Source organism: Oryzias latipes (genome assembly GCF_053564925.1).
Source record: "Oryzias latipes strain Hd-rR chromosome 1 unlocalized genomic scaffold, Olatipes_Hd-rR_3.1 chr1_Y".
Classification (NCBI taxonomy): Eukaryota; Metazoa; Chordata; class Actinopteri; order Beloniformes; family Adrianichthyidae; genus Oryzias; species Oryzias latipes.
The window spans coordinates 8598404-8622061 of NW_027616335.1; positions in this window are offsets into that span (position 1 = coordinate 8598404).

Genomic DNA, 23658 nt, shown 5'->3' on the forward strand with positions numbered 1-23658 from the left:
GCAGGCTAATATTGAATCACAGGGGATGGTAGGTGTTTTATTTTACCTAGATTACAGCATAAATGTGCCAGTAAGTGTGTACGCATATTACTTAGGTGATACTTTATTGTCTTTTTGTCACTATAGCCCCTTAAACAAAAAAAGAACAACATTAAAATGCATAGCTGCTATTTTCCTGGAATAGTATATTTCTTTCTATGTCACAAAAAAGGAGAGATGTTGCTTTGACCTATAAGCTGGGCTGAACTGAGAATCAGTCTGTATTTTTCACACTGTCACTGTCAAGCAATTTAATCACCTCCAGCAGGAGATGAGAGCACCCCTCCCCACCTTCCACAACACACACACACACTTTCATTTCCTTTAACAAATGTAAAGGACCATGCTTCATTGTATTGCAACCTTTTTGCTGCAGAAAAAATATCATTTTAGCTTTCATTTGATATTCTGGACGTCAGAGCTGACCTACGAGGCCTGAACAGCAAAAAAGCAGGTGGACCTTGGAACTTTAATCTATATTTTACTCTACATATAGCCAACCTTCAATTTCTTCTTTTTTCATATACTAAGGCAGCTGTAACTTTTAAATTTCACATTTAGATGAGGTAAAGTAACAGCAAGATGCCTATGTTTTAGCTTAAACTCGATGAAACTCTTAAAAAGCATTACACACTTTGCAGCTGCATAACCCTTAAAATGGGATGTAAAGATTAACCCATGTATTGGTATTGATTCAAGATTATGATTTCTTATCAATGATGTTTGCAACACGATAGTCCCCTTTTACTGACTCTTCTGTTCTGCATTTGTTCTCGATCAAAGAGTTATGATCATCTTCCTAACAAGCTGTTGGCAATATTCATGGTTGCACATTTCATAAAACATTGTAGTAGTTGGCTGCTTTCCACTGAATCCACCTATTCTGGTTACAGCTACAGTTCGGCATAACAATCCTCGCAATTTTCTGCAAGACCCTCTGACATATGAACAAGGAATGAGACAAATTCATTTTGCATGGAATATTACTGCAACAGGACACAGATAGCCAAAGATTTTTTTCAAAAAAATTAAAGAGGAAATTTGCAGGTTCTTTTGCCAAATACGCATAATCAGTTGTAAGCTAAGTTCTAAGGGAAGGTTTGTGGCTCTCAAAGCCTGTGAATCTTAACTAGCAACTTTGCAGGATCAACAATTGCTGTAAGTGAGCTTATAACACTTTGTGTGGGTTTGCATTTGACCGAATCTTACTAAGAAACAGAAATAAAGGCTTACTTTATGAAGGACCTGTTAAATGTCATGCTGTATTGCAGTCAGACGCAACTCCAAACGTTAACTAATCCAACTAGATCCTCTCTATCCATACATTTCATTCATCTTGTTTGAGACATTCATAACTCACTGATGAGTTTTAAATCAATGTCCTGCTGGATTATTGGTGTGCACTTTGAGCACATCAACCCTTTACCAACCCAACCAATGAAAAAAAAAAAATCAATTAAAGAAAATCTTTTTCTATTGCTTTTGGCCTTGGGCAAGTAATGCACAAAGTCAATGTTTCTAAATCTGTTTTCAAAATGTGCTTTATGATGTTACAGGCACAAAGGGTTAACTGACAGCTAAACATTTTTCTTGGGAATTTACTGCTGGAGTGGATTTTTTATGGTTCCGTCAGCTACGATAAGTCTTCCTGACAGATGTAGTAAATATGTTTTGGAATGTTCACCATTTACAAACTTCCGTTCTCACAACATTTTCTTTATTTCTTTGGTGAAATGCCGAAAAGGTTTTTTAAGGTTTCTTTTATGGCTCCCGAACATGATGTCTAACCAAGAATTGTTCTTAGTAATGAACATTGACCCTTAATGAGGTAAAAAAAAAAAAAAAAAGGTTCGTCTTTCCCCGATCAATATTTTCTTATTGTTTAAAATCTGTATTTTTGCTCTTGAGTTCAACTGATGATCTGAAGCATCACAATGATTGTGTAAAAACCTTCAAAGGGTCGAGGAAGGACACAAGACAAAAAAAGAGCATTTTAAAAAGAATTCAGAGATGAAGAACTTTTGCAGTTTTTAAAATTTAAAATGTAAACTTCTGTTTTGAGGGTTTTAATCTGTTTATTAAATGGTTTTCATAGATGTGAATGGATGTTTGGTTAAAGATCAACATTTTTGTGGCTTTTAATTACCACTACGTGTAATTTAAATGCAATTGGCAATTTAGAATTAAAGTCAAATTTCTTTTTTTTTTGATAATTTTCTTGCAACTGAAGCGATGTATTTTCCATTTTATTTTTATTTGTTTATTTAAATAAGTAATTTTGTGATGGTTCAATACAAAAACAGATAGGGGGAAGGTCATGACATGTAAAGAGGACTGACTTCATCCCAACTTTTAGAATGTGGTAAATGTACTGCAAAGCTCTGCCTCGTGTTGCATTCAAATAGAGATGACTGAATTGTCTCTCTTTCATATTCAAAATGCTAATTTAACTGTCAACTGTAATTTGAATTATGTGTAAAGACAAAAATTTCATTTAGAAAGGGATTTTGCGGATGATCTTAATATTAATCACAATATGAATCGCAGATAACCCACTCCCCTGCTGATGTCAATGAAATTAGTCCAACATTGATTATTGAAGTTTCTGCAGATAAAAATAGACATACACAATGTTAAAGTCTAGCAATTCAATGTAAAATCTGTGTTCAAATGTTTTTAATATTTAATAATCCCAATAATTAATTTATGTTAGGTTTATTAAAACTGCTTAATTTAACCCAACTTGTCCAACTTTCTTTATAACTGGTGTTGCAACTGCATCTAAACAGAAAAGGGGATGAACTGTAACTTCAGTGGAACACTGGACAAAGTGATGGAAAAAGAATTAGAATGCACGTTGTAGAGAAACAGGGTGAAACTTTGCCCACAGACATCGTGGACACACAACTCTAGTAGCAGTATACCATGTCTGGCAGCCGTGATAGAGCTTCACTCCAACAGAAACAATTGTGGCCGCAGAGACCATGAAGATGCAGAGTTTTGGCAGCTTTTAGATACAACAGCAGTGTTCTACATGTATGCATTATTCAACATACTTAAAGTCCAAGTGAAGCAATGATGCATTTGGAGTCTGCGCGAAAAGTGATTATCACAAACCCAGTCAAAGATAGAATGAGAAAACTGATGCATTTTATAGATTGGGTTTTAAAATGATTTAAAATTAAGCGTAACCGACATTTGATCAGCTGAAAGAACTACCATATTGTCTGAACTTATAGGGCGCATTAAGTGAGGAAAATAAAAAGAGTCCGAGATTTTGTCAAAAGTCAGACTTTATTGACTGGGTCATATTTCCTGTTATACTTTGTTGTGTTCAGGGGTTGATTGAAGACGACTCTGGGTTAGTGTTAGTAGGTCTTTCTTTGTCTGACAGAATGAAAACAGTCAGCAGCTGTCCCAACCCCGTTTAGGCTTTTTATTTTCTAAGCCACAACAGGCCTGCAGCAATCTGTGTACATGCTCGTCAATCCATGCCGTGTGAATGTGGTGAGTTCAAGTACTACCGGACAGACTGACAAACATACAGGTACAAGAGATGACAAAAATAACTATTTACAATTAATTTGGTGGAATTTAACGACTCAAGACAAAACATTTGTTACATTCACAGTAACAAGAACTGTTTTAACACACTACACGCTAGCCACATTGGAAGTGTTAGCTGCATTAGTGTGTGCACAATAGGCTTTTTTGCATATCCCAAAAAAAATAAAATAAAAACAGACTGATACCACTAACATATTTCAGCATCACAAAACTTTTACATAACACAAACACACGTTGTGGATAAAATAATGTCAAATTTATTTCATTTTTTGTGGGGGACGATTATCAGCCCAATCAACCTTTGCATCTTTTGGTCCAAAGGCATCAGTCTTTGCAGCGGGAGTTTATGCTGATGGAGCACATGAGCAAAGGAAGGAAGCCGCTCGATCTTTGACAAACTGCTAGCATCTGTTAACCCCAGCTGTCTAGGCTGGAAGTTTGTTAAACATGTGAAATATAGGGAGGGTATTTGCTGCAATTCTTTGTCCTAGAGTGGATCAAATCAATCCACTGCTCATCGATGTACCGTAATGAGGTCTGTTTTCTTTAGGAACGTATTTGTCCGAGCCCTATGAAGCAGTGTTGGCTTTTCAAAAAACCAAGCAATCTACAGCTTGCTTCACCTTTTCTTTTTTTTTCTTGTTCCTGTGCCGCAAGATTAACTTTTCTGTAAATTCCAACAAGCACACATTTGATTCTCTAAGACGGCGTGAAGCCCCTCCAGCGTCTACAGAGCTGCAGTTCAGCTCCGCTCATCTCAAAATGTTTTCTCTTTTTATTCTTCTCATTATTCCTGTGGTATATCCAGAGAAGACACACTTCTACAATGAAGGCACAGCCGCGTTCTAGCTAATTATCAAACGCACAGGCGGAAAGGTTGGTTAATTAAAGCTTAACGCATCCTAGTGGGTTAATTTATACAGTTGCAGTATTTCTAGAAGGATAGCTTTGACTGTAAATTTAGAAATTAACTAGAATTTACCTTTACAGTGAGCCTTGGTGGACGAATATGTTTTTCCTTCTGGGGAGTGTCTAAAATACTGCAGCCTTTCAGATTTGAATGATATGTCTCGGTGACTGCAGATGAGATGAAAGGCTCTTTTTTGAAGTCATCTGGGCTGGTGGATTTCTTCTTCTGTCAGAAACACTTGGCTCAAGTCGTTTGAAAACCTTTCTGCCATCCATGGCCTTTTACAACATGAAAAAGATGATGTCTGACCAAGGGGATACTTTTGAACGGGTTATGGTCCATCACAGTGGCTTTCATTTATTGCATGTGTGCGCCTGGGGTGGAGGTTTGAAGTAAACAAGTGGAGAAAGCAGAGGTAGAGAACAAGTTTGAAAAGTTTAGATGTTGAAGAGCAGTACCTCTAGTTAGTTATAGAATTGTATAAGATGGTGAGAAAAAAGTATTTATTATATGTTGCTTGTTGAAGTACCATCAAAAGTCATGGGTGAAAAACAAACTGCATAGAAATTACAGTAGGCCATCCAGAAAATAAACAACAAATCAAAACAGCATCCATCCATCCATCCATTCATCCATCAATCCATCCATAGGTAAATTGTTGGGTCTGCTGAAGACCACTTACAAGATAAAAAAAAAGATAAAATAAGCCTAAAACATCGTACATAAAGTTACAATTTAAAAGTATAAATAATAAATATGAGTAAAAAGATAAAAGATCAATAAAATATGTATGACTATGAAAAGATTCTTGATATATATCATCACATATAACATATTCTTCCAAATGTGTAATTATGGAGTCTGATGGATCTTGGTACAAAGGAAGATCTTTGCCTCTTCCTGTAATCCTTTAGCAGCCTGTTGCTGTAGGAGCTCTTCTGATTGGAGAGGGCAGAGTTCAGCGGGTTATTCATACTGCTCATCATTGCTTTGAATTTAGATTTAGGTCTGGCCTCCACAGAGTCCAGACTCGAACCCACTGTAGGTTCCTAGAAATGTGGACTTTGGAATTATCTCCACACAAGGGCCATCGTTGTGCAATGGGGTACATGTGTTGAGTGTTCCTGTTGTAGGCTAATCCATGACCACCTCTTAGTCTTGTTGATGTGAATGGATAAAGGTTTTTCACACCACTATTCTATAAGCAGACTCGTCGTAGTAATGAGTCCAACCATGGTGGTGTCGTCTGCAAATTTGAAAACTGATAGTGTGATGAGTGGAGGCACAGTCATGAGTGTGTGTAGCGAACAGTAGCAGACTCAGCACACAACCTTGTGGAGATCCAGCACTGAGCGGGATGGTGGATTTACAGTAAGGAAATCTTAAATCCAGGGAGGAGATTTAGGTAAGCCAGTTTCCTCACCTGTATGTCAGTAATGACCACAACCAAGACAGAGTTCAACTTACCTTGCCCAAAAGGATTATTTCCATCAAAAAGAAAAAAAAAATGAATAAGAAAGGAAAATTGAGGACTGTCAACAAGACTTGGTCTAGCAGAAATTAAAGTAGATTAAAGTACTGACCACAACTTTTGCCTTCCCTGCTTGGAATGCTTTCTCATTCCTATCTCACTGTCAGGGTAATAATTAATAAAAGCAGTAAATGACACTTTTAAATTTGATCCTGCTTTCTGAAAAACACTAAAACCAGCTTTTCTAGTTCAGGGCAAATGCAGCTTGACGGAAGTTCAGGTATTTTGGCAGGACTGGAGTGTATTTTAGCCGTGACTTTCTTTGCTACAGTAGTTTACGCTTCAGTCTGTCCCACTCTGTATGCTTTGCAGCTGAGGTAGCAAGGCCTGCATCAACCAACAGGCTCCTTTATCGGCTTTGGTGTCTCCCAACTCCCCGACCTGCTAAATTAGCCATTTGCTGTTGTTTTTCATATTGTGTTCATTTAAGCGTTGGGGAAGCTTGATCACACAGAGGCACCTCAGAGTTTACTGTTGCAATTAAAATGATTCAACCCTCACTTCAGGCTTATTGCTAAAGTGAACAACTTGTTAGCTGTCTCAAATCAAATGAGACATATTGAAATAGATCAGAAACAACACAATTAGCAGCCTTATTTAAATTCAACTTTAACGTCTGCTTATGGTAACTAGTCTAAAAATTATTTTATTTAAGAGCTCTGCTCAATCCATCACTTTTTAGTCAAAACTATCATGGGAGTATTACTCAGCCCTTACTTAATGGACAGTCTGGAGACTAAAGGGGTTCTCCAAAGACTCAAGACCAGGAGACTTCCAAACTGGATCAGGTGAATGGCCTGCTGGGTGAAGTTTGTAGGGCTGATTAGTTGTAATGTTTTAGGTTGCTGCTCTGGTATTTCTTGTGCTCGAAGGAGGAAAAGCATCATTGCTTCTCACTGGAAGCATTTACTGGCACAGACCACGGTTGCAGTGATTACCTTGGCCAGGATGGAGCTGAGGTAGCTGAAGGACTCAGCTTAGATCCTTCGCTGCTTCTGGACGATCTTCACAGTGGAAAGCTCAGACTCTGCAGATGCTGGCTTTGGCGGGCTCCAGGCGGCATATTTTTCCTGAAAGAAACACGCCTTACTGCCACTACAACCGGCACAAGTCTTACTGTTTGTGCTTATGGTGAATAGAGTTTCACTGCATCTGATCAATGAAAAATAAAAAAAAAGTTTTGTGTGTTAGGTATTTAAATATATACAGTATAAACAATAAAAGACACAAATTATGTTTTTTCTCGCTAGTCTTTGCCTGCATGCTTTTGAGCCTGGATACATTCTAAACAGTTTCTGAGCTGAAAGTAATCTGCTAACAAGTCGGTTCAGTCAGGCATGGAGCTGACTGGTTAAAATGCTCAGAACAATGGAAAGACCTGCATCTGTAATAGTAAAAGCCACAGCTGTTTGTGTGTTATTTCCGACTATGTTGACTCGGAAATAAGAAGCAAAGTGATTTTAAAAATAGACAAACCTGTTCATGAAACTTTACTTTGCAAAGTTCTATTAAGTATTAATCACAACAAAGCTGCAGCTCTTGAAGACCTCCCTGCATTAAACAGATCCTTATGATTTTTTGTATTGGTCGACATGAAAAAATTACTTTGTTGTGGATGCTTTTCCCATCTTTAATCCTTGGTCTATACCCCTATTTATTCCCCTTCCTCTGTTTTATTGCTCAAACGTGGCTTTAAGTATCCCATATTTCATGCTGAAACTAAACTTATTATTATTAGTCTCTCCAGGACCATGTTCAGGGTACATACCAGCCATAATATTGATGGATCGAGCTACTTACAAAGAGGTACAGATGCATTTAATGGGCAGTCGAACATTTTAATGGATAGAACAGCCCCTCCGTACCCGCACTGAGCTCTTGTTACCATTAAGTGCAACAAGAATGGAATTATAAGGACATGAACAAGGTTTAATAAAAGTGAAGGCCCCAGAGAGTATCAATAGACCAATTCAAAGACTGTACAACTCACCTCAAGCTCTTCACGCCCACACCAGTTCACGACTTTCACCAGATATGCTCGTATGCATCTGATAACCTAAAATATTAGTATAGTGGAATAAAATAAACCACAATGTTGTATCAGTTACCTTATAAACAATCACACTCCACTTTTGAGGGAAAATACAAAACTGCATTGTGGGAGTTTTGAGAACATTTTCAAATCAGGGTTGTTTAGTCTGAACCACAGTTAATGTCAAAGCTTAACCGACCTCTGGTCTGCCTGCAGACACTTGTATTTAAGTCAACTCTGGTGCGGTTCACCTACATTGTGAGCACAGGTGCATAGGAAACCAAAGAGAGATGAAATGAGAAAAGTTCTGTGATTTATGAATAAAGCATAAATCCAAGGTTCTCGTGGTTCTAAACGGTCAGAGCTTTGTTTACTGGTACCCTCACCAGCCAGGTGTGCTTCTAAAACTACTGCTGTAGTTTCTGGACAGGGTTTATTATGGGTAATCGTGGCTGCAAACAAGCAGCTATTAAAACAGTGCAACTGTGTGATCTCATAATAAAGCAATACGCAGGCAGTGTTTTGCAGGATAATAGCCACAGTGGCAAAAGAACTGGTGGTTGTGGAGCATCTTGAAAAAAAAAGGAAAAAAAAATTGAAGATGTAGAATTTCTTACACAATCTTGACCAGTCAAATCCTGCCACATAGAATTTTATGATCATGTTCATAATTTCTAAAATTTACAATTTAATTAATTTAATTAATTTAATTTCTAATCTAAAAAAAAGAAGAAGATTGTTTTGGGGATTTCTACATTTTCTTCATGGAAAAAGAATATTTGAAAATGTATTACAGACTTAAAAATGTGTAATTAGCTAAAGAAAATCACAATAAAGCTTCAAAAAGATTGTGCTCATATCTTCCTAAAGTCCCATTTTATCATTCTTTACTCGTTTAAATATTCTGTTATCCATTCAGTCTCAACTCATGAAAGCAATAAAGCATGACTTTGCAACTCAAATACAATGTGGAGTACAAATACCTCCTTTAAGAGAGTACTTCATAGATACCAGAAAAAGCAGCAAATCTCCCCTCTTTGCTTAAAGATGTAAGGATTCAGTGGTTTGGTTTTCTTTGTCATGTTTTTGGTTTCCTTGTCAGTCACACCTTCAGGTTCATGATCCACAGCTGTCTTCAGTTCAGTTAATTGCCCTCAGCCTATTTAAGTGTCTTGGTTTCTGTTCTTCCTTGTCAGGTCATCTGCTCTGTTTTGTCACAGTTTTGTTTCCCCTCATAGTTTTGTCATGTTTCAGTTTGCTAATTAAATGTTTTAGTTCCTGTCATCAAGCTTGGTCTCCTGCATTTGGGTCCTCCACCCCCAGTTCGTGACAGAATGACCTGACCAGCTTGGTCCCAGCAGGGGAGTTTTCCATCATGCCCATTCCATGCCTTGCCAGATGAGTTCCTGCAGCATTGTTCATGCCATGCCCTTCCACATCAAGCCTATCTGTTCCTGAGGGGGATTGCCGGGACCATCCTTCAAGCATCAAGTTTCCTGTGGAGGGTCACCGGGGCCGCTCCTCTTCATGTCTGTTCCTGAGGAGGGTCGCCGGGCCCACACTTCATGTCCCCTGTCCCGGAGGATGGTCACCATTCCCCCTTGGCTGTGTCACCTGGTCCACAAGAGGGTCACCAGTGCTGCTCCCCTTCATGGTTCCTGTCCCTGGGGAGAGTAATTGGGACTTTCTACACTTCATGCCTGTTCACAGAAGGGGTTCTGATGCAACTCACTTCCGTCTGGCTGCAGGAACCCAAACTGTTCTGGACTTGTTTTTTCATTTTCTGTTCCTCCAGGTCCCCTCCTCCTAGGGGTTTTTGGGCATCTGGAATCTGCCCTTTTCGGGAGGGGTACTGTAAGGATTCAGTGGTTTGGTTTTCTTTGTCATGTTTTTGGTTTCCTTGTCAGTCACACCTTCAGGTTCATGATCCACAGCTGTCTTCAGTTCAGTTAATTGCCCTCAGCCTATTTAAGTGTCTTGGTTTCTGTTCTTCCTTGTCAGGTCATCTGCTCTGTTTTGTCACAGTTTTGTTTCCCCTCATAGTTTTGTCATGTTTCAGTTTGCTAATTAAATGTTTTAGTTCCTGTCATCAAGCTTGGTCTCCTGCATTTGGGTCCTCCACCCCCAGTTCGTGACAAAAGAGAATTTAATCAGATTTTATCACGGATGCCTACGAGACATATCTGGGTCATCCTGCTTAGTTTGGAATCTGATAAAAAAAAAAAGACAATTTAAACTAAAAAGGAACTCAACTAGTGGGAAAAGGATTAAACCCAGACTCAATGAAAAAAAGCTTATAACACCCTATTTGGTAGGTACTTATCAAAAATGGCAGTTATAATGGAGCTGGAAGGTATGAGTGAGGTTAAATGTCATATTTTTTTCATAGACTGTAAATTTGTGGAATTATTCATTCGAAATGTGAAGTATTTGTGAAAATTACCGTCTACAGTTCTGTCGCTCCCAGATTCATTTTTGTGGCGGGCCTTCTCGTGATTTTAAGTTGTAAGACATCCTTTTGAGAAAAAGCAAAGAAAGGCAGATTCCCCGCTTTTATGAACAATCTCTTCAGAATATTTAAGGTCAGGTCACTATAGAGCGACAATTATTGCAGGAAAAAAATGGATAATGTAAACATTCCCCTACCAGCTGGTTCAGGTGTATTTTGCTGAGACAGTGAAATGCCAAACAGTGGAATCGATAAAACTGCATGTTAGATCAAGCGATGCCAAAAGCGCCGTCCGTGGGTATATGTGTTTGCAGTCCTGCACTTCTATGTGTTTGCTACCTGCAGTTAGATTTATTGGATTTGAGGATCTCTCCTGCAGTGAGCGCCGTGGTGCAAGTGTGCTCAACTGAGTTTCTCTGTGTGGAGCTGGCAATTATTGGGGGTAACCTTGTGGTGCAGATGTCACTTGATGAAATTGTTGTCATTATTCAATTAGACAGAATTAGCCACTGGCTAACATGACAGTAGCATGCTGTGAAAACTGACGGAATTACTCTGCAGGCTTGGCAAGGTTAATTTTAATGGACTGGGAACGGAATCAGTCGCAGCAAGCGAGTTTTTATGTGATCACACAGTGCATAAAACCCCGGGACATTACTATATCCATATCTATCTGTAGGAAACACAGACATGCATGCAATGTAGCAGTAAGGTTAATGGAGCGTTAAGCTAGGAAAGATACTTTAAAACTTCTCCCAAACAGCAGGGACATTTGTTCTGCATTCCAATGCAAATCACAAAAATGTGAAAAAACAGAGTGCTAATGCTCAGATTTTAGGGGTTTAGACACCCTATAGCTGCTAGGTTGTACAGACATATTAAGTTTGTATTTGCACACTTTTAAAAATATTGTCATCAAAGGAGAGGAAAAAAAAGAATTTGGGTAGAATAGAGTGCAGAAGTGTTAGTATTACAGACTCAAAGTCCATTTGCCACAATACACACTAAACAAAAGAAAGACTAAAGAATAAAAATAAAAAGCATTCATGATACTACAAGTATAAAAACACTGAAATAAAATGAAAGAGTCATAAACTTAAAAAAAGACTACAACTATTGCAGACTAAAAAACTTAAACTTTCCAAAAAGGAGAACATACCAAAGCCTTCAAATAGGGGACTTGTATCTAAGTGCCGTATCTTACATTAAAAATGTGTAAATTATATGTCACCTCAATTACAATTTTATAAATAGTCTGAACTTCAGCACTGATTGTTTTGTGATCCTCCTTGTTTTGTTTTTGTGCTTTGAGTTTTTGGACGTTTCTGTTGTTTTCTGTCAGCTTTGATCATTCTTCTTTAAATGAACACTGTTTTGTTTTTTAAACTGCATTTCAGTCAGACAACTCATGTATGGAGTGATATTTCTGCCATCACGTTGCACACAAAACTTTCTAAGTTGCACACAAAACTTTCTAAGTTGCACACAAAACTTTTTAAGTTGCAAGTGAAAATATGAAATATTAGATTTATTTTTTTTTTGCTTTCAATTTTTTTTTCAGCTTTCAAAGACTTTATTTTGCATTTGCAAAACATGTTTTTGAATGCGTTGTGTCAAATCTCGATTTTGTCCTATCTTTGATTTTTCTGACTACTTTGATCGCGACTTAGTGTGATAAAACTGCCACTATTGCCACCGCCCAAAAAGTTTTCGCATGCGTTGTGTGTCATCTCAATTTTTTCCTATCTTTGATTTTGCTGAGTTAAGTTTCAGTTTGACGTGACAAAAAAAATACATTGTACAAAAATACAAGGCTCCGTTCAGATCCACAAAAAAACGATCTCCATAGAAAACTACCCCTAACGGAGCTCACAGGTGGAAGCTGGGGAGGAGGGTGGGGTGACGAACGCAGAGCTCGCGGAAATGGAAGAAGAGGAATTAAACCGCACCTGGACTTAAGAAGGACGCTGAACAGGGGAGTTGATTACATTCCTACCCGCGGGGAGGAGTAACCAGGTAAACGCACTCCTTGAGTTGCTTGCCTGAAATACTCCGAGTGTTGTTTGTTTGTGTTTTATCTAGTTTTGAAAGGTTTGCATTTTTTTTAATTATGCTTTTGAAATCAGTACAGAATACTTACAAATGTAAAAAAAATCTTATTTTTATTTAAAAAACTAATATTAAAAGTTATAAGTATTAATTAAAAGTAAATGTCTTCAATTGTAAAACTGTAGTCTCATATAAGTATTTGCTGTAGTATATACCGTGTGATTTCTGTTTGTGTATGTGATACATCTATATGTTTGATGACTAAATGACAATACTCCTGCAGTTGAGGAAACACACAAGTGCATTTTGGAGAAAAAGAAAAGAGCAGAGAAGCATTTAGCTGAGAAATTTTGAGCCAGCTTGATCGATTTCCTGGTTGTTGGAGTTTGACGTTACGTAGTAATTGATAAGAAAATTCAATTTATGTTCTCGGAGTTATGAGTTTATGACCTTTTCAGAGATGTGTGTCAACAATACGGTCTGCAGTGTTACTTTTCATCCTGGTAAGTAGCAGCCTGTTGTGACAGATAATAAAAGAACACCGAAAAAGAAAAGTGTTGCACTGGCTTTAAACGTCATTTTAAAAGAAAATTGTTTCCTGGAATAAACATTTTTCTTTGTATACTGCAAAAAGCATTTTTTGTTGTGTTGTCAGATGGGTGGAATGGCAGTTTTTGAACCCTTCATTTACGTAAATGTAACTTCTGTCTCAATGACAATGACCTGATTGTCCGACTACAACAAAGATTTGGTCAGAAGTTTACTTTGTTTATTTAATGGAATTTTTCATATAGTTGTGTTTATGTAACGCCAAAGCTCCACATCAACAGACCACAGGAGATCCTCCTCTCATGCTCAGGATGGGGGTGAAACTGGGGAAAAGGAGGTCATTTTTCAAAGAAAACAAAGCCCAGCAGAACCAAACGGAGGATAACCGCTACAGGAAAGAGAGAAGAAACACAATAGAGTTTAGATACATGAGAGAAGATCCTCAGCAGCCTCTGGCTTAAGCAGCATAACTGAAGTGATGACTTAAAGTCTACCAGCTAAACAAAGCTTCTTGAAAATGAATGTTTGAAGTATAAAGAGGTAAAGAAAAAAAAAATCCAGGCTTGGAAGCAGTTCTTTAGCAAATAGGTCTGGGGACTGTGAGAAACTGAGGGAGTCCAAGAAACTACAATACCTTTGTGTGAGTCTGCCATCTGAGAAAGAAAGGATTTCTTTAAGAAATATTCACATTCTAACATGAGAAATACTTTAATAATCCGCACAGGAATATTACATATGCAGACCTACACAATCAGAAGCTCAGTTGTTAATTAAACCTGAAGTCCAAGACGTTTTCAGACTGGAGTTGGTTTTCTCTTTTACATATGAGGTGGAATGTTTTTTAATCCTATTATGGATTTAAAAGACAAACACTGAGAAACCACTTCTTCTCTTACTGTAGCTGTTTGTGTCGGCTGAGGTTTGTAAAATAACTGTAAACCTTGGAAAGCTCCAGCAGACTTGAGGTGAAAACTGCACCAACTTCTTATTGTATGTGACTGAAAAATAGTTTCCTGTTTTTTATATTATTATTATTTTTATTTTTACAAATTTACACACCATAAGAAAAACATGTATCTGGTTTATAGAGTAGACACAGACACAGCTTGGTTGTGTAACTTTCTAAGAATAGAAGTGACAAAGAAGGTGGATCTTTGTTGATGACAACTTAACTAAGATACGTCAAGGTATTTTTTTAGGGTTTCCGATAAGAAGGGTAAGGCTGATGTGTACGCTCTTAAAGTTCAAAATGATTTTTAGAAATGTATAACCGCAACCAGAGAAAATATAGCATACAAGACGTCCTCAATTCTTTTTCAGAACTTGTGTTGGCTCTCCCTGCTGATTTCCGCCCAAGACATGGGTGCAAGGATTTTTGCAGACATGCTTCTGCTTACAGATCTTAGTCCTGTTGTGAATGGTGGAGTGAAAATAAGAACCTTCAGATTCAGTGTGAATCTAAAAAAGCAGATGATCAAACTTTCCTGATGTGATGATGGAGTTTTACAGAACCGCCTGGTTTGAACTTTTCAAAGAATCCTGTGGCTGTTGCTTTTTCCTCATGTAATAGGTGAACACAGCTCACCCTTTCCTCATTTCATTGTGCTTCTCATTATTATGAGTTATTTTGGACAAAAACTCTCAATAATATGCACAAACATAGGAAGAAAATGGAATTGCCTCCTTAAATGTCATTATAGTATCTGTACAGATCCCAAGAGGAAATCCCTTAAGTGTTGTATGTTCAGTTCATTAATTAAAAGAATAAATAAATAAATGGCCAAATAAGGGGGATTATGAGGGAAAATTAAGCAATCGCTCACTTTTGATGCCATATGACTGTTGAGTCTCATTATATGGTAACCCTTGTGCTATCCTAGACACTTTAACATTGGGAGTTGGGTCATCTGGACCCCACAAGACAGTGTGCTGAACCTTTTTCCTTCAATGATTTGTGATCTTCACTGGTGTCCATTGATTACATGAAATCTTTCCACCTTTATCCACCTTTGTCATGGTAGGGAGAACACGTCAATGTAAGGGTGGGGTCAAAGGATATCACATGGGTTAAACATGTTTACAAAAAACTATTTGATTGTAACAAAAGTTAAAAAGTGATGTTTGGGTCTCTATAGCTTCGAGACCAAATCAAAACTAAAATGTTAGCGCTTTTTTTTAATGCTGAACTCAAAATAAAAACAAAAAATCATTTCACTTTGAGCTAAAGATTTCAATTTATTTAACATCATAAGACTGCAGACTTCTCGGCTTTTGTTCTGCAGTCATTTTTGCATGGAAAGAAACTCATAATTACAAAAGTCACTTGTTGCATTTGGGTTTGTGTAGAATTGTTTGGTGAGAAACGCTTGTTGTCTTTGAAATTGCAGCAAAGAAAATTGCATTAGGACTGTGTAAAATGACACCATTTATCACAAAAGATCCATATATACAAGTCAGAGAATCTGCCTGTCAGGCAGCAACTTCTCACCATGGGAACTGGGATTCTCATGAGTTTGTCAGTGAAGAGATTAAAGTCTAATTTACACTGATTCATCTGCGGTGAGTCTCCATCGCATCACCAGAAAAAACTAGAATGTTCATTTATCAATTGAAATGTTTACATCGCCTCCGTCATGTCTGCCCCTGGCATCTGTCCCTCCGCAACACAGCTCTAGCTTTAGGAAGGAGTTCTACTTCTGATCGTCGAAGCATCGATTTCATGGTAAAAAGCCAGAGAAGCGGGGAACGGTTTCAAAATAATGAATTTCGCTGTACTTTCAAAACAAAAATGTACATCATTTTATTTCATAATAAGGTGACCTGCCCCCACGGTAATGGACGTTTACACTGTGGGTGACACTGTCTTCCATTTTCACCATGGACCACAAAAGTTTAATTTGGAAGTACAAAAACATAACATCGTTTAGGACACAAAACATCCATTTTACAAGGACTCAGTGAAGAAGAAGAGGGCATGGGGCCTAATTACCAACGTTTTGGATGTTGGTGACATGGGGGTGGCAGGACAAACCATTCCTCTGAAAGTCAGGGTACAGGAATGGATTGGAGATGCAACAGACACAACTTACGGACTCCCTATGCAACACAAGGTAGACGCATCGACGACAGACCAGTGAAAATCAGGCATAAAGTAGCTCCGGTTGTTAATGTGTCTAAACTTCCTTCACTTGTTTTACTAATACTTTAGTAAAACAGCTGCTGCAGCATCTGTTGGCCCATTTGCCAAAGCATAATGTGTATTCCTTATTCAAAAACATTTCAAAACATTTCTCCAAATTTTCACAAATAACACCTAATTAATGTCAACTGAACTGAACTACTCCCTTCCAGAATAAAAGTTCAATTATTTCTCATGGCGCAGTGCTGTGGATGAATCATCCTTCACTCGCTCCACCACCTTGTTAGACAGAAATGTCTGCAAACTTTCTGCCTGCACTATAATAAAACTCCAAACGGATGCATTTCATTTGTCCCATAATGTTCTTACTCTACCAAGTGGCACCATCTCCCTTCAAATCTTATTTCACAAAGTCATTTGGTTTCCTACCAAATACCATCAAGTTGAGATTCTATCAGTCGTAGACGATGCATGAGCTTTAATTAACAAATGTTAGCTCAGAAGACGCTTGACTGAGCGTTACGAACCATTCTGCCAGCTTCTTGTAAGAGGTGCTGTTCAGCCACATTAAGACGGAAATGTTTTTGTAACTGTTCTTCTTGAATCAGCGTGAAAAAGAGTCTGCTGGAAGAGAAATGCCCTTTTGTGCCCCCTCGCTTTTTTTCTTGTTTTGTTTTTCACAGGGACCTTTAGCCTCCTCAAGTCAATCAACTCCATCCCCGTGTGACACTAATGGCTTGTGTTTGAGCATGAGCACCAGACAGAAGGGGGGAAAGAAAGGAACATCAAAGCAAATAGTTTTATTCTATAGCTTGATTTATTTCATGCGTCGTCTGTGCTCCCTAACAATCCATAAAAGCCGCTGACCAGCAAGAGGAAACTTTCATCAATGGCTTCTTATCCACTCTTTAACCTCAATAAAAGGAACAACCCTCCTGATGGGTAAATACGCTCCCCAGCTGATGCAACCATCTTTAGTTCAGAGCACAGCTAATAGCTGCAAAGAGAATCAGGATGATGGCAAGAAATGATTCCTACAGACCCCGCCGAATGAGAGAATTTTGGGCTTTGTGGAGGTCACTCTATTTCCTAATTCAATTACCGACGGACATAAATCAAGCTGCTTCTCCAGCCATTCTGGACCCTTTATTCTGACCTTGTTCAAATTTGCAAAGGATTTTTCACTCAGCGCCACTCCATCCCATACGCCGTGTATTTTAAACTGTGACAGCTTTGGCTCATTAAGGCACCATCTGGTGGAATAGACAATAAAGGAAGGAAGCGCTCAGTTGTGTGCAGATCTGCAACACTCTCCAATGATCTCCTCGGTTAATTGCTGGCTAAGTTCTCAGCAGTTTTCCAGGTAGATGGCACTTTGTTGAACAGTTAGCGGAAAATGTGAATGTATTTAATGATTTCAATGGTAGACTTTTTAAAAAGAAAATTTAGGTTAGAAATTTAAAATAATTTTGTTCTGGTTTTGAAAATGTTTCGTGACGTTACAGCAGGTGCGCACACATTTTTACAGTTGTTACAGAATGTTGCTTGAGCAGTATTATCTGTTTGGGTTTAGGACTGTACTCTAACCTCACAGAGCCTGGTTCAAACCCCAGCTGGGTCCGTCCTGTGTGTACTTTGCATGTTCTCCCTGTGCGTGCTTGGGTTTTTTCCAGGCACTTGTTTCCTCCCACAGTATGGTTACTCTAAAGTGTGTGTGTGGTTGTGTGGCCCTGCAACAGACTGTCAACCTATGCAGCATGTACCCCGCCCTCACCCAACAGTAGCTGGGATAGGCGGGTTCAGAAAATGGGTGGATGGACGCTGGGATAGGCTCCAGCAACCACGTTTCCCTAAAAGGGAATGAGTGTAAGTGGGTTTGGAAGATGGATGGATAGATGGATGGATGGATGGATGGATGGATGGATGGATGGATGGATAGATGGATGGACCGTGAGGTACCAACTAAGCTAAAACAAATACATATATAGACTTGGATTGTTGTCAGCTGCATTTACTCCAAGTTAAAAACAATGCCAGGAGGCAGTTAATAAAACTCTGGCTGAAATCATACATTTTTCATGCGCAGTTGAATGACAAAGAATTAAAGGAAGTGTTGTGGAATGCCCAAATCAAAGTTGTGACCTTAATCTCACAGAAATGTTGTGGAGAGCCTTACAGCGAGCAGTTAACCCGAGGAGACCTGCAGCATACCAAATGTAGAGATGTTTGAATCTCTTATGGACGACAAGTCCTACAAGTTCACATGGAGGTTTGTTCACAGTAAATAATGACGTTGGAGCCAATATCAAACTGAAGTAAAGGTTTACAGACATTTTTCCACTCCAAGAGCTACAGCAGTGAAAAACACAACACAATAAGAGAATGTAAAAATGATGTTTAATTTAGTTACTCCTACCATTTTTAAAAACATAAATTTTTGAATAAATTCTTTTCTAGATATAACTTAGTTGGTATTATTATATTTAATTCTTTTGCAATAGATTACCTGCTGCATGTTCCACCCATTTAAGTATCAAGAGCCAAATGAATGCACGGTTTAGGCTGTAGTAGGAGAGGAGACCTGAATAAATACACACAGAGAGGACAACTGTGAGGCTGCACCTATGACCAGGCAGAAAAGAGAAACAATTAGAAGAGATGAGAACGGAACAAAACATTTCATTGTTCTTTTACAGACACAATTAAAAGCACTGACTATAAAATGCTTGAGCATCCAGTTTACATTCAACATTCAACATGCACAATTAGGGCTGTAAATTAGGCTTTTTAATGCTGGTGAGGATGTTTGAGAAAAGCCTATTTAAAGAACAAAAGTGAGTTTAAACACAAGTCTGTTACTGGTCTTTATTTAATTTGTAAATATTTTTTACCTGAAGGACTCTTTTGTTGCACTAATCTGCTAAAAGAAGATGTAGGAGCCAGAATCAGGCTGTTATGAATTTTATGCTTTTCTAGCTCACCTGAGGTCTGAGGCCTAATTTACTCCCCCAATAAGGGGGGTAACAATTCATTTGTACAATGATCTGATTCACTTTTTATTTTGGTTTGTTGTAAACGATCTGATTCATTGACCTAAAAAAAAGAATCAACCAGTGTGACTCAGAGATAAATACCTGGGTACTGAACAGTGCAGGTGAAGTTTTCCAGATTGCTTGTATTTTCTTGCAAGATAATAAAGTGTAACTTAAATATGTGTACAAACAAGTAAACAAGAATGGGAAATCCATTCACATTTTAGTTTCATAAAGTTCAGCCCACAGCAAAACTAATCCAAAGGGATCATTATTACAATATTTTACCTCACTGTATGGTCACATGTCTTTGCCAAATTCAAAGTGTTTCCGCACATTTGACTGGAATGATGGTTTAATCATTTTGTGGTACCATCACATGTTTATTGTCCACTGTGATGCACTTGGTCATTTTTATGTTAAAATAAAATTAACCTTAGACCAAATGGCATTTTTTTTCATTTTGATCCGATTTATTGATTTATCGCATTTTGGAACAACTTTTTAACCTTAACTGTATAAGTTTGTATTTTATTCATTTATTTAGAGGGGTTACTATATCCACGTACATAAGACTTCTGAATAACAAACTTCCATGATATAATTGGGAATGTGAAGGAGCAGCACAGATATGATCTCATCAGGATTGTGTAACTTTGTCTTGTTTAAACAAAAAAGCAAAAAAAAAGAAAAAAACATGTATCAGGAAGGAACAAAAACTCTTGTGTAAATAGAATGATGGCAGTACTCCTGACTGCACTGTGAGTCCCTGATGTCTCCCCTGATCTTGTTAGGTGTTGGGGTCATTGCCCACACTGGCAGGCATGACGATTGCTTTAGTCATGTGACTGTGAAGCTGTCTGGACAGTAGAGTGAAGTCTGTCAAGTGAGAGTTAGTTTAAGCCTAAAACCACCTCTTCTATTTAATTGAGCAGCCTCATTTTATTGTATATCTGTATAAAACTTGTAAACTTCATAGGATGAAAATAAACTTTTAGTGTTACAAAAAACAACACATGTTTAAAAATATGTTTTTCGTTGTTGCTATGGATTTCATGCACAATCTCAACTAGCAAGGCTGCAATCAGATCTTTGACCAGAGGAGACCAGGCCAGGAGTCGCTGCCTTTTCCAACAAACAGCTGTAATAAGACAATAGTTACAGCCATCGAACCCTCACTCACACTGCCTATCTGCCTCTCTCTTTCCCTCTGACCTAAAACATCCATCACTCTTAAGGTCAGCACAACACTGTGGACATGGTCCCCTTTCACACTTTCCACCCCGTCTGTTCCACCCAAAGACAGCAACGTAGCCTCTGCTCTCCCCTCTCCCTCCGACTGTCCATCACTGCCAGGCTGCCGAGGAGTAAATTGAGAAGGTTCTGCCCGTGAACGGCGTCGTCTTCTGACAACATCCAAAGTGCTAAGAACATGTATCAGCCAGTGAGTCAGGTGATGGTTTGACAGCAGCTGTGAACTGTATGTAGGCACCTGTGGAGGTTTGCTGAACCAAAAAGACAACAAAAAGCAAAAAAAAAAAACAAACAAAAAAATAGCTAGAACACTTGTTGTGTTGCTCAGATTTTGTGCAAATCAAGCCTGACGACAGATAAGCACACGTAAACAAAGATATACAGTAACCTCCAGCAGACACGCAATGGGTGTGATCCGTAAAAACCTGTAAAAATATGCAGCCACGGTCCCAGAGAAAGATCAACAATGCAGATGAAATAAATAACACGGGCATTGCAGTTCCAAAAGAGCAATTCTTTTTCCGATGTATGTGCGGTCTGTTATATCTGAGCATCGCGTTCACATTTATATGTCTGCGGCGTGCATGATTTATGTCCGGTGCAAATGTTCCGTGGAAATGCAGTGGGTAGTGTGACCTTTATGTAGCGCAAAGAGAAAAATGGTTATTTTGTGTATAAGTTATTTGCTGCTCATGCAGGGGACTGCAGCGTACCTCCAGATCAAAATGCAACAGTTAAAGTTCACCTCTCTAATAAAAAAATTAGCCTGGACTGGGTATTTTATAGCTGCTTAGTGTTTAGATCTCAGGATTTTATCTGTTCCAAATATTGGCAGGAGATTTTACAAGACCTAATAATAATAATTAAAAATAAACAAAAAATTTACAAAGGTTTTCAGACAGACTCGACAATCCATGCACATTCAAGTCCAACTCTGATAATCTTTTCATCTATTGTAAAATTGTTGTCTTTTCATTTTCAATTGTTGTATTTTCATACAGCGTTTTCAGCCAAAATAAAAGCCTTCCCCCACATCCCATGATCCGTCTGTTTAAACACTCTCCCGCTAGCTTACAGCCCCTCACACCCCCAACCAAATATTAATGGTGCAACAAAAAAGGCGAATATCAGAGCTATCCAGCCGTACAGTTTTGAGCCAGAAGTCAGCGTAACCCTTGTGCTATCCTAGGCACATTCACATTGGGAGTTGGGTCATCTAGACCCACTAGACAGTGCTCTGAACCTTTTTTCTTCAATGATTTGTGATCTTCACTGGTGTCCATGGATTACATGAAATACTCTTCATCTTTATCCACCTTTGTCATGGTAGGGATAACACGTCAATGTAAGGGTGGGGTCATAGGATAACACAAGGGTTATGCAAGGCAAACAACAACATAGATTATTCTGTTTGTCTGGAAGAGGATGCATCAGGAGCAGAGCAGGGATTTTGTGGCCTGATGATTTTAGCCTCTACGTGACCTACAAACATTTTTAAACGCTTTTTTTCCCCGTCTGTTCCTGATTTACAATGACTTGAATAAAGAAATACTCAGAAATTAAAACTGTAACCTTAATTTTCTTCATAGGAATCCTCCATCATCAGAAAAATTCTACAATAAAACTTCCAAAAACACAATTTTCATCAAAGTGGGTCATTAATAAGCTGCTACCAAAAAGCATAGGGAAGAAAATACTGTGACAATTATCTGCAAAAACTTTGTAAGTAAATTGTTTTAAGCTCCTCTTATAGCAGAGTTTCATGAGAAAAAACCTGTTTTCTATTTGGTGTCTGTTCTTTCCATTGTGTTGCATGCATCTAAATAAGACAAACAGTCAGTGGAGGTGCAGCGTGTCGATGAAAGTTTCCTCTTGCTGGTCAGCAGCTTCTATGATAGACAACGATATAAATCAAGCTTTAGAATAAAACTATTCGCTTTAAATGTTCTTTTTCTCCCTTTTGTGTGGTGCTCACACAAGTTTAACACAAGTGACGCCTTCATAAACTAAAAGCTATTTTCAAAAGTAATATTTTGCCTATGAATGTGCTTTTCATTTGAGTGGACCTCATTGGACCAATTCATTAAAATGTGGGTGATGTTGCTCTTTATTAGTTCTATTTGATTATGCAACGGAATGCGTTGAGTGAGCATTGCAGCTGAGTTGCGGTTTCTGCAAACAGGGTTGTTTAAGGATAGTTCTATCTTCAGATTCGGGAACTCTGAAGTATTCTCAACTGATCTGAGAAGTTTGTTCAGGCCCTCTGCAGAGGCACTCATTAAAAGTACTGGGAGATCGTACATTTCATATCCAGCTTTCCTTTTACAGGAGTTACTTTTATTCATCCTTATCATATATAAACAGTATTTTCATTTTTTATTTTTGAAAATTAGGGTAGACCTTTGAGACCAGTTTACTCCTCAAATTGAAAATATATAAAAAGTAGAGAAAAAGACATACAGTTTACGAATATTTTAAAAAGTGTTTTTTTTCTTTTAGAAACTGGCAGTTGCCACAAATATTACATAAAAACAGACAAAAATGACGCAACTGTAAGATAACATCTTATAAGAACCTGTTCCTCCCCAGTGCGGCTACAGAGGAGCAACAAGCAATCTCTCAACTTCCAGACTGAAACTGAAAACAAGGCAAAAACTACAATTTACACTGTAAACTCGATTAACCCTTGTGCTATCCTAGGCACTTTAATATTGGGAGTTGGGTCATCTAGACCCCACTAGACAGTGCGCTGAACCTTTTTTTTTTCAATGATTTGTGATCTTCACTGGTGTCCATGGATTACATGAAATCCTCTCCACCTTTATCCACCTGTTTCATGCTAGGAATAACACGTCAATGGTCAAGTTTAGTCTCGTTTTTGTCTTATTTTGTTATTTTACACTTGTTTCACTAGTCCAAAATAAAAAAAGACGAAAAAAAAGACGAATCTTGACCCCATAGGATAGCACAAGGGTTAACCAACACAGACAGTCTATTGTTCGTCAAATGATCCACCTTGAAAAAAGCAAACAAACATTTTTGGTATTGTGGTGAGATTTAAAATCGAATACGTCATTCGGGTGAATTTATTATGAACCTCATATTCT